Source organism: Carlito syrichta, unplaced genomic scaffold (assembly GCF_000164805.1).
Source record: "Carlito syrichta isolate Samal-C Ts95f unplaced genomic scaffold, Tarsius_syrichta-2.0.1 Scaffold303583, whole genome shotgun sequence".
Lineage (NCBI taxonomy): Eukaryota > Metazoa > Chordata > Mammalia > Primates > Tarsiidae > Carlito > Carlito syrichta.
In genome coordinates, this window is record NW_007247679.1 from 2,154 (window position 1) to 15,542 (window position 13,389).

Consider the following 13,389-nt stretch of genomic DNA (forward strand, 5'->3'; position numbering starts at 1 on the left):
CCCCCCAGCACAGCAGCCCGGTCAGCAGCAACCGGGCAAAAAGACAGAAAGCAACACAAAGACATTAAATGCTATACAAATAATGAATCAATCTCAAAATCTTTACTAAGAATAAGAGATGGCAAAAAAATATAACTACATATTTTATGTTCTCATCTATAGGAAATTAAAGAAAAACATGTCACTTGGTATATAGAATGATAAGAGTTTTAAATTTTGATTACCTTTTTGGTAAGGTCATTGATCAAGTTGTTAAAATATTCTGTATCCTTACTGGATTTGTGTCCACGAGGACGTAATAGTCCATAAAAAAATGTAATTAAGATTTTTGCAGCTATGTCAAAATTTTTGCTTTATATAAAGCATACATCAATGAAAACATATAATTTTATGTCTTCCAAGTAACTTCAATAAATTAAGACATTTTCTGTCTTGATATACAGTAAATAAGTCTAAATTTTCCCATTCATTCACTGTTTTGTGGGATTTTTTTACTGTAAAAATGACTGTTTAAAATTTGATCATCTATTATAAATGCTGATATTTTAATCTATTTCTTATTTTGAGGCCATCACACAATCTATTAATTTGTAGAAATTTATTTAAATTCCTGTCATTTGATAAAGATACACTAAATATCCCTTGCTATGTAACTATAAACAAGCATGATTCTTTAACTGTGACTAAACATGCTAATTTTCAAACAATTCATTATAATAGGTGGCAAAGTTTTGTACAAATTTTTTTAATGAAACTTATGTAGATTGTTGCAGGTTGGTAGCATTTTATCACTCTCTAATCCTTTGAACTAATGCCTCATACGGAAGAATTTAGGTAAAGTGAACTATTTACTACATATCAGAAGAAGAAAAAGTCATTGGTATTAGAAACATATATGTCTTAACTATGTGATACTCATAGAAAAATTGAATCTCTTTATATTTCATTAGTAGATTCCAAACAGTGGCAGACACATAATATATGGTCAGTAAATATATATTAAAACTGAAAACATAACATGTTAAAAATTTACCACTGAGGCCAGGCGCGGTGGCTCAGCCTGTAATCCCGCGCTTTGGGAGGCTGAGGTGAGCAAATTGCCTGAGCCCGCGGGTTCGAGACCCGCCTGGGCAACTTGGCGAGACCTCATCTCTACAATAAAAAAAAAAATTGCCGGGTATGGCAGGGAACGCCTGTAGTTCCAGCTACTTGGAAGGCTGAGGCGGAAGGATTGCCGGAGCCAAGCAGGTCGAGGCTGCAGTGGCCGAGAGCGGCCACTGCACTCCAGTCTGGGAAACAGAGTGAGACTCCAACTCAAAAAAAAAAAAAAAAAAAAAATTTACTACTGAATTTATCAAATATATTTAAACTAATTTAACTCAAATTATAGAACATACGGAGTAACCATTTAAACTATTTAAATAAAGCATGTATCTATGTGTAATTATATGAGATTACAATTTTAATCAATTATTTATTAATATTAATATTATTAATTATTAATATATTCATTAAAGACATCACATATTTATTTAAACTTATTGCATTTTTTACTCAAATAAGCATGAAATATGTCTTTTCATCACTTAACCTTAATCATTTATATATTTAAAAATACAATGTGCTAGCTAGTGATCCATATAGATTAGAAAAATACAGAGCCTTTAGATGAATTATTTTATAGTATATTGCACACTTCAAAAATAAATTGGGAGGGCCAAGATGACTGACTGAAGACATCACATGATAGAGGCTCACTGAAAAGAAACATATGGAGCACAAGACCTGGAGTCTTGGGGTCAACCTGAAAACTTAAGCTGAATTTTGCCAGATGGTCACCAGAGGATGGACAGTTCCTAGCCTTGGATACCCCTGGAGACAGTCACAACACAAGAATAGGAGAGCACCCTTGTAGACAGAGGGGGTGAGTAAAAATGACAGCTTTTTGTCACTGCATACCTAAGTGGGCCTCTGCAATCTCAGTCAATGGAAAGGGAACCCAGGAACTCCACCAAGCACAGCCCCCACATTGGCCAGGTGCAGAGAAATGCACTGGGTGGAAACAGAGACACCAGTGGGCCTCACTTAAAATCCAGGGAACTCCTGTTTCCAGTACTCCTATTGCATCTGACAACCTAACCGTGGAGAACTTCAGTAGAAAACTCAGTGGTGTTGGTATGTGCTGCACAAATGTGCTCCTATCCCTTCCTCCCCAGCACCCAGCAGGAGTGAAGCAACCAATTTGGGGGTCTCCCCAGTTCTGTGGAGACCTTGCAGCCTTGGGCTGCAGCTACAAACATGGCTTGCCCTTAGGGAGGACCATTGTAATTACAACCCCTCTCACAGAACAGAGCAGGATCTAAGAGGCAAGGCACCATTGCACAAGGCTGCAGTGGCAGTAGCCCTACCCACTTACAGAAAGAAGGAGTAATAACAAACATCCATAGTTTTCCTCTATCTCTAAATGGAAAGTATGGCTCTGCTCAGAGGGAGAGCAGGAGGCAAATCTACATCCACAAGAGCAGCTGAGCCAGAGTAGAGGTACAAGGTCCTGCCTGAATGCCATCTCCACAAGGTAAGCATAAAAGAAAAAATTTCTAAAGGCAGCTAGAGAGAAAGAACAGACCACCTATAATGAAGAACCATCAGAATTGCAGAAGGGACTGAGGTTCTACTTTAACATTATAAACGATACAAAAAAAAAAAAGAAAGAAAGAAAAAGAAAAAGAAAAGAAAGATAGGGAAAAAAAGCAATTCTAATCAACAATTTTCTATCCCATTAAGCTATGCTTCATTAATGAAAGAGAATTAAATCCTCCGACATCCAATCTCTAAGAGAATATGTTATAGGTCCAGATCAGTCCTCCAGGAGATGCTTAAGAAAATTCGAATCACAGTATCAAAATAGTAATTCCACTTATTACAAAAGCACATGAAGGCACAGTGTTTACAGACCATTCAAAGGAACCACAAAGCAGCCTCTTAATAGCACTATGACAGGAAAAAATATATATGTGTAAGTAACTTAAACATGAATGAACTGAATGTGCCACTAAAAGTCATAGAGTGGCAAACTAGATAAAGAAGCATAATCCATTCATCCTTCTACTGTCTTCAGGAAACCCATCTCATTGCAAATGATACCCACAGACCCAAGGTGAAGTTCTGGAAAAAGATTTTCAAGGTGAAAGGGGGAAAAAAAGAGGAGGAGTAGGCTTCTTATATCAGAAAAAATTAACTTTAAACCAATAAAAGTTAAAAAGGACACTAAATGATACTGTATAATGATGAAAGTATCAATCTATCAGCAATAAATATCCATCCTGAATATATGAACACCCAACATAGAAGCACTCAGATTTATAAAACAATTGATAATTAAACTAGAAGAGGATATATACAGCCATCTAATTATAATTGGATACTCTACTATCCTGCCAACAGCCTTAGGACAAATTAATAAGGACATCAGGAACTTTAACTTGACACTTGACAATTGAACCTAATAAACATCTGCAGAACACTTCAACTAACAAACACAAAATATTGTTAATCTCATCACCACATGGAACATACTCCAATATTGTCCACATACTTGGACATAATTCAAGTTTGAACAAATTTCCAAAGGATAAAAATCATACCAAGTATCTTCTCAGACCTCAGTGGAATAACAATAAATATTATCTCCAGAAGTTGCCCTGCTGAACACTCAAATACATTATTAAACATCATGCTTTTAAATGACTCTTAGGTTAACACAGAAGTCCAGAAGGATATAAAAATATTCTTAGAAACGAATGAAATCAAAGACATAACACATCAAAACCTCTAAGGTTCCATGAAAGTGATGCTGAGAGGAAAGTTTATAATATTATAAGGAACATATCAAGAAAATAGAGGGATCTCAAGTAAACAGTCTAATATCACACCTAAAAGAAGTTGAAAGACAAAAGTAATCCAACCCTTGAACTTTGTTTTTCAAGGGACATTATTAAAATAGAGTAACAGTTGAACAAAATAGAGACAAAGAAAAAAACCAATGAGATGAAAATCTGTTTTTTGAAAGGATAAATAAAAGCAACAGGCCCTTATCTAAATTAACAAAAAGGAGCCGGGCTCGGTGGCTCAGTCTGTAATCCCACGCTTTGGGAGGCTGAGGTGAGTGGATTGCCTGAGTTTGCAGGTTCAAGACCCACCTGGGCAGCGAGACCTCATCTCTACAATAAATCAAAAACTAAGCCGGGCATGGTAGCACATGCCTGTAATTCCGGCTACTTGGAAGGCTGAGGCGGAAGGATCACCAGAGGCCAGCAGGTCAAGGCTGCGGTGGCTGGGAGTTGCCACTGCACTCCAGTCTGGGCGCCAGAGTGAGATTCCAACTCAAAAAAAAAAAAAAATCAACGAAAAGAAGGGGTGGCGAGCGAATTAAAATAAACAAAATTTAGAAAAGAAAAAAGGCAACGTTAGAACTGACCCTGAAGAAAGATGAAAGATTATGAATTAACTATGAACATATCTGTGCAAAAAAACCAAAAAAAACTAGAGAAATCTAGAGGAAATGGAAGAATTTCTGGCATTACCTATCTTCCCAAGATTGAAACAGGAAGAAACTGAAACCCTAAACAGACCAATAACAATCTAAGAAATTGACTCAGAAATAAGAAATCTCTTTACCAAAAAAGTGCTGAACCGAACAGTTTCTCAGCTAAATTCTACAAGACTTATAAGGAAGAGCTGATACCAATCCTATTGAAAGAATTCCAGGCAGTTGAGGAGGAAGGAATTCTCCCTAGCTCATTCTATGAGGCCAATATCACCCTGATACCCCAAAATGACAAAGACCCAACAAGGAGTAAAACTACAGGCCAATTTTGCTGATGAAAATAAACTCAAAATATTTTTAAAAGGTTCTAGCAAATCATATCAAACAACCCATTTCAAGGATTATCCATCATGACCAAGTGGGCTTCATTCCCAGGATGCGAGACAAGTTCAACATAGGCAAATCAATAAACATAGTCTATCACGTAAACAGATGTAAACAAAAAACACATGATTGTTGCATTAGACACAGAAAAGGCATTTGTTATAATACAATATTTCTTATTGATTAAAAAAAACCCGCCGACACCTAGAATTAAAAGGAGCACTCCTTAAAGTAATAAGAGGCATCTATGACAAACCTTCTGACAAACTCATGCTTAATGGGCAGAAGCTGAAAGTATCCTCCCTAATAATTGGAACAAGACAAGAATGGCCATCCTCATCCTTCCTATTTAACACAGTACTCAAGTCCTAATCAGACCAATTAAGCAGGATAAATAAATTAGGGGTATTCAAATAGGAAAAGGTGAAATTAAATGATCCCTCTTCACAGATGATATGATTATATACCTAGAAAACCCTAGAAAGTCTGTCAAAAATCTTCTCTCACTGATAAATGACTGGTAAAATCTCAGGATACAAAATCAACATGCAAAAAACAGTTGTATTTCTATACACCAACAGCAAGCAGGCTGAGAACCAAATAAAAAACACAACTCAGCCGGGCTCGGTGGCTCAGCCTGTAATCTCGCGCCTTTGGGAGGCTGAGGTGAGTGGATTGCATGAGTCCGCAGGTTTGAGACCCGCCTGGGCAGCAAGACCTCATCTCTACAATAAATAAAAAAAATCAGCCGGGCGTGGTAGTGTATGCGGGTAATTCCGGCTACTCCGAAGGCTGAGGTGGAAGGATCGCTGGAGCCCAGCAGGTCGAGGCTGCGGTGGCCGGGAGCGGCCACTGTACTCCAGTCTGGGCTGCAGAGTGAGACTCCAATTCAAAAAAAAAAAAACCAAAAAACAAAAAACACAACCATTCACAATAGCAACAACAGCAAAAATCGCAGCATCTTTCCAACCAAAGAGATGAAAAACCTTTGCAATTAGAATTACAAAACACTGCTCAAAGAAATCGAGGATGACACAAACAAATAGAGGAATATCCCATGCTCATGGACTGAAAAAATCAATATTATCAGGATATCCATTTTACCCAAGGCAATCTACAGGTTAATACATCCCCTATCAAACTACTAGCATACTTTTTCACAGACCTCGAAGAGGCAATACAGAAATTCACATGGAAGTAAAAAATAATTCAAAAAGCCCAATTAAGTCCTCATCAAAAACAAACAAATGAACAAACAAAAAAACCGAAAGCAATAACAACAACAGTAACAACAACAACAACAATAATAAACACACACACACACACACACACACACACACACACACACACACACACACAAGCCTGGAGCATTACAATTCCAGACTTAAAACTTTACTACAAGTCTACAGTAACAAAGAGAACATGATACGGGTACAAAAATAAGCACATAGACTAATGAAACAGAACAGATAATCCAGAAATAAAGCCAGAGATCTTCAACCAACTCATCTTTGACAAAGCCAGCAGAAACAAACATAGGGGAAAATATGTCATATTTATCAAATAGTGCTGGGAAGACTGGCTAGCCACATGCAGAAGAATGAAACAGTATCCCCACCTATTATCATATGCAAAAATTAACTCAAAATGAATCAAGAATTGAAATGTAAAACTTCCAAATATAAGAATCTTAGAAGAAAATGTAAGGAATGCCCTGCTGGATATCAGAGTGGACAATGAATTAATGACCAAGCCTCAAAAGCAAATGCAACAAAAGCTAAGATTGATAGATGGAAACTTATCAAAATGAAAAGCTTTTGCACAGCAAAAGAAAGAGGATCAAGAGAGTAAAGAGACAACCTATAGTTTGGGTAACAAATATTTTCAACCAAAGGGCTAACATCCAGGATCTACAAGCAAATAAAAAAAAATGGACAAGAAAACAAACAAAAAGAGAAAACATTAAAAAGTGAGCAAAGAACATGAACACACTTCTAAGAGGAAGACATATAAGAAACCATTAAACATAAAAAAATTAAAAAACATGCTCAACTTCACTAATCATCAGACAACTGCAAATCAAAATTCATGAGATATCACCTTACACCCATCAGGATGGCTATCACTAAAAAGTCAGAAAACAAGTATTGAAGAGGCTGCAGAGAGGAAAGAATGCTTCCACATCGTTGGTGGGAATGTAAATTAGTTCAACCTCTATGGAAAACTATGTGGCATTTTCTCAAAAAACTAAAAGTTGAGCTACCTGATGATTCAGCAATTTTACTTCTGGGAATATACCCAGGGGAAAATAATTGTTCAACCAAAAAAGATACCTGTGCATGTATGTTTATTGCAGCACTATTCACAATAGCAAAAACGGACCCAACCTAGATGCCCATTCATTGGGGACAGGATAAAGGACATGTGGTACATATATAGGATGGAATACTACACAATCATGTTGAACAAAATCATGTTCTTTGAAGCAACATAGATGCAGCTGGAGACCATCATTCTAAGTGAACTATATGAAACGAAAAAATAAAAAATCTGAACACTGCATGTTCTTACTATAAGCTGGCTCTAAACACTGGGCATGCAAACACAAAAGCAGGACCAACTGATGCTGGGCACTACTAGTGAGGATAAGGGGGCACACAACCATCCATTCGGTACCATTTTCATTACAGGGGGAAGAAAGGCTTTGCTAGAAGCCCAAACCTCATCCGCACTCAATTTACTTATGTAGCAAAATCCTTACATGTATCCAAAACTCTAATAAAAATAAAGTGCAAGCTGGGCACTATGACTCAATCCTGTAATCCCAGCACTTTGGGGGGCCGAAACGAGAGGATTGCCTGAGCTCAAGGGTTTGAGACCAGCCTAGACAACTTGGTGAGACCTTGTCTTTACAATAAATAAAATAATAAACCAGGCATGGTAGCATCTACCCGTAGTTCCAGTTTTTTGGAAGGCTGAGGCAGAAGGATTGCCTGAGCCCAGCAGGGTGAGGTTGCGGTGCCCATGAGCATGACTGGGAGTCAGAGTGAGACACCCAACTCAGAAAAAAAAAGTGCAAAAAATAATTAATAAAATAAAATGCATGAATTAAAAAATAAGTTGAATATAAATAATAATACACATGTTTATGATATGTATTTGTATACTCATTAAAATCTGTTGAGTAGATAAAGAAAAAGAGCAAGATATAAGACAGGATGCCCACTAAATCATCTTAGGTAGAGGGAATGTCTAAAAAAAAGATATATTAGTCTTGATAGATGAAGGATCAGGAGTTAGCCATGAGAAAAAATGAGTATAGAGAATCAAGATTAAAAAAAAGACAACAAGCAAAAACTCAAGATGAACAAAAATTGAGTGTATATAATGAATTTCAAGGATATCACATTTTTAAACAAAATAAGGTTACTCACGGATCAATGTGGAGATGTAGAAAAGATTGAGAGATAAATATGGTACTCTGGAGGGATTTGCAAGGTTTGAATTCTTATCTTAAAAACTATTGGATAATTTCTGTTAATGAGATAACATTCTTATTTAATTATATAGCGATGTATGTTTAATTCTTATTCAATTATATAAAGTGATGTAACTTAAAAATAAGTGCACTTAATAACATAAATATTAGAAGAAAAAATATTAAATTTGCTGACTGCAACTCATTTCTTCTCTAGCTACTAGAAATATGCTCTAGCAAGAGAAAAAGTCAAGACAAGTGATCTATCTAATTTTCTTGTCAACATAATAACTGAAACTCTAGCTGGATAGGCCTAAACTGTTTGCTAACAGAAGAGTCCTTATTTATGGTATATTATTAAATGACTACTTCTGCTTAAGAATGCTTTTAGAAAATAGCTCAATCTATAGGTACGTGTGACAGTTTTCCTAGAAAATATCGCATAAGCTTTGGCGAACAATAACAACAAAAATTGGATACATTTTTAAAGATAAAGCATGTCCATGCTCCATGGGGCAAGGTCACACAATTTCACTTGTAAATCTCTCCTATTGTTCTGCTCCAACAAATAAATGTCTGGGAAGAAAAGATGTAGAAAGCTGACCTTGTGGTCCCAGACCACTTTCTGCTTTTTTCTGAGTCTTTTCATTGCCTGTATCCTTGAAATTATTAATAGAGCAAGATCTCTGTCTCATAAAGTCTGATCTGACATTCCTTTCATTATTGATTATAACAAGCACTTCTTCAAACAAACCAGAGAAAATACACTTAGAATATTTTGTATACTTATTTTTTTACCTTATTATATTAATACTTGTATATTTGAAATAAAATGTGCATAGATGAATTTAAGACATTTGAATATAATTGTTAATCAGCTGGCATCATGTATTTTGTGAGGGATATACTCAAGGAACTTGAGTATTCTCTGTGCAAAATGGATTTGATTAATTAAATAGGTCATTTCAGATGTTTGAGATTAGTATATTAATCTTCCATTTGGCTGTTATTCCTTAGCTTAAAAGATGAAGAGAGCAAACTAAAAAGCAACTAAATGGTTCTTAAAAGCATAGGTATAGATCCTAGTGTCCTTTGGGCATTATTCACTAAATTCAAATCTACTCTAATTTTGATTTCCTTTGACAAAATTCTGATATTTCTTTGACATAATTTTATTACTCAAAAATTAAATTTGTAATAGAGATGCTCTTATATTTGTCCTTGAAACATGCAATTGCTTATCAAGTATTAAACTATATTTGAAAGACAATAAGCTACAGAGATAGAAAACTGAGAACCACACTAGACTACATGAGAATCTGTTTTTAGGAATGTTATTATTTTCAGCAAAACTTGTTGATAAATAATATTTTATGGCATTAAAGCCATAAAATAGTTAACTTTTTAGTCATGTTCTATTCAAAATGTTAAAATATTTTCAGTGAAAGTCTGCAAATAATATTAGAGCCATGTTGAATACTGTTGGTGTAAGAATTATATTCTCCTTTGGAAAACAATGTGATGATTTCTAAAAGTTCTAAAAGTCGACCTTACATGTAACCCAGCACCCCCTACTGTAAATATACCCCGAAAAACTCATATCACTTTATGAAAAGATACATACATGCATGTATTTATTGCGGCATTATTCACAATAGCAAAAACATGGAGCCAACTGAGCTGCCCATCAAAAGTGGAATGGATAAAAAAATGTACATATACACAATGGAATATTATGCAGCCATAAAGCAAAATTATAAACTTCACAGCAGCCTGGATGGAATTAGAATCTATAATACTCAGAGATTTATTACAGAAACAAAGATCTGAGTACCACATATACTCACTCATAAGTAAACCCTGAACATTTATCATAATACTATAAGAAAGGGATTGGCAGTAGTGGGACACTGCCAAGGGAGGGAGGAGGGGCACATAACATCAATAAGGGTACCCAAATTTTACGTGTACAATGACCATTTATGTACCTAATCCTGAATTACACTCTACATCTTTACAATAAAAAAGAAATTCTTAAATCCAATATGAAAACACAAAATATACCTGAAAATATCCAGAAATAAATGTAATATTTAAATCAATAATCCATAAATCTTTTACTGAGATAATATTTTTAATTTTACCATTCTAAATTGATCTTTGAAAACATATTCAATATACACTAAAATGATTAACAATTAATATTATTAGTAACATTGATAATGCCTTAATATATTCTAAACAGGATTCTCTTCATATAAATGACTTTAATATCCTTCAATTATGAGTTCCGAACTTGCTTGGTACTGTTACACAAGCTGAAGAAAATAGTGAACTTCAAAACTATTCTATATCTTCATAAATTTAATGTGGTAAAATTATGTTAACATGATAAAACTTTAAATTTGTAATTTTTTACTAAATTATGATGTAATAGCAGTAGAGTGATTGATAGTATTTTTTTCCAGATAGCACAACACAGTGTTCTGTATAAGTAAGACTGGATATATGACCACTACATTTACAAATATATATTAGGGTTATAGTCTGTTATGAAAAAATTACGATACTACTACTAAGAAAAATCAGAGTTGATGCAAAAGTAAAATAGTGCTGTCAGGTTATTTTGTGATGAAATCCACAAACAATATCCTCCAGGTAAGAAGGAGATGCAACTTAATCATAAGTTAAATCCAGAAGATGTTGTAAACTGTTTTCAAACTAGTTTGCATTGCATTACAATTAATTGTTATTAAGTGCAGTTATGCAATACACTTATAGAATGAGGTTGGGTCACTGCTTCTGATATTTAGAAAGGGTATTACTGTTGAACAATCTGAATTAATTTTGACACATATCTAGCAATGTTTGTATTAATTACTGAGCCCCAACCCCCTACACACACACACACACACAATGAAACTTAATATGTATATCTAAACTCTTGTAACATGTACTATAGCTTATTTAATTATGAAAGCATAACTCAGTGTTAGTTACTTCTATTAATTCTATTAATTCACAGTGATAGTTAATTCTATTAACAAGTAAAGTAATTTCCCAACCATTTTAAAGGAAAGTAATATAAATCCATCTGCAAATTACTGTGCATTGTGTTTAAAACTATATCTGCTCCCATGTGACAATGACATCTAAAGAATGTCCTTTGTTTTTGCCTTTAAGGGAAAGAGTTAGTCACCACATAGCCTTACCACATTCTCAAAAAGATGCATTTTAATGATTTCTATTTTCTGTCAGGCACAAATATTAAAAATATTTGTGCCTGACAGAAAATAGAATTAACTATAGTGTCATCAGTTTGAAATATGAGATTGTATTTGGTTTTTTTAAGAGTTTGAAATCTTTAGTAATTTTTGAGTTTTTTGATATGCATAAATAACTCATTTGTATCCTGAATGATGGTTTTCCCAGGATTAATTTAACAGAGTGACTCATGAGACCTAGTAAAAGAATTTTAGTAACAAAATTATTTAAGATTAGTTTGAAACTTTCCCCAACTCGTGTTCTTCAGGAACACACAAATAGATAACACATTACAGCAGAACAGAAGTAGGTAACATTACAACAGAACAGAGGTTGCAATCCCAATATCAAGACAGAGAGTAAATTTTGTTGTTATACACCTTATACCTATAAACACTTCTTGAATGCTCTGTACAACCATGTATAAAATTCTTGCCAGAACTGAATTTAACTTTTAAAAAGAAGAAAAAATATTTAAAAAACAAAAATGTGAATAGAAGTTTTAAGAATGAGATAATAGAGTAGTTATATTTGAAATTACTTGATAATTGACTTTTTCTTACAGGAGACTTTTCTAATTAAAATTATTATTAAGCTGAGAATTTTATCTAGACAAAATAATTATCATTTTGAGATATTGGAAGCATAATTTTTATTTCTTCCTATGTCTATTCATATCACTTATATCATAAAAAGCAAAAAGAATACATGTTATTCCAACTTTAAAACAGAAATAATAAAAATGAAAAATATTTATTATCTAATTATAGGAATTATAAGAATACAAAATGTTAATTCCATTTTTCTTTTTTTCTTTAAGCTGTTTACACCCACAGGAAGACTTGAACTCCATGTAACCCTGAAAATATTTTCTTTACATTTTACTCCCTCAAAAATATAAAATGGTGGCAACAATACTTTATGTAAGACAATTTTCAAGTGAGTACCAGCCCCTCATCAGGCTTCAGGATTCACATTTTACTTCTACATAGAGATAAGTCTGTTCCAGTGTCTAGGTGACATCGATGGCTCCATTTGGAAAATTAAATCTGTCAGTTCTTTACATGTATTACATAAAGCACTGCATTGTTTTTACTATCCAGTAAGGATAGACAGTTATTTTTACAATATATGCATAATTATTCAAATAATCAAAATTAAAAGTGTCCAAAAATAAGTTATAGCATTTACCATCTTTTTAAATAAGTAAAATTAGATTTACATGTGTTTGTAAAATAAACTGTGAAGAATCTTAATGAACTTATTACACAAAGAACATGAGAAAAATAAATTATAAGATTGAAAATGAGTCTGATTTTTAAATTTAGATGAAATAAAAACCATAAATGTTTGCACTTATAATTATGTTGAAGAGAATGATTATTATCATGTTAATGATTAATATGATTGATTGAGTACCAGGTATCAGGTGCTTTGTGAGGTGCATGACCTATGTTGAGTTGCTTGGACTTATAACAGCTCTGAAAGTTGAGTATTATATTTGACATAATGTTTTGGATGAATTCTAAAAAATATAGAGGTGGGTTTTTCTACAGTAGTACAAATTGTGGTACAACTAATTCCTTAGGCTAATACATTACTAACAAAATTTAGGGCATATCTTAAATATATTTTAACATGATGATTGTATGAAATAGTGACATTATTACAAAATTATAAAAATGTGTCATATTAACATGTTAAACATGTAATATGT

General features: G+C 33.8%; 1 pseudogene across 1 annotated transcript in view; it reads right to left on the bottom strand.

Moving 5' to 3' along the window:
* The window catches only part of LOC103261062, a 30,428-nt pseudogene that overhangs the window by 2,149 nt on the left and 14,890 nt on the right, over positions 1–13,389 (bottom strand). The window lies entirely within an intron of this gene.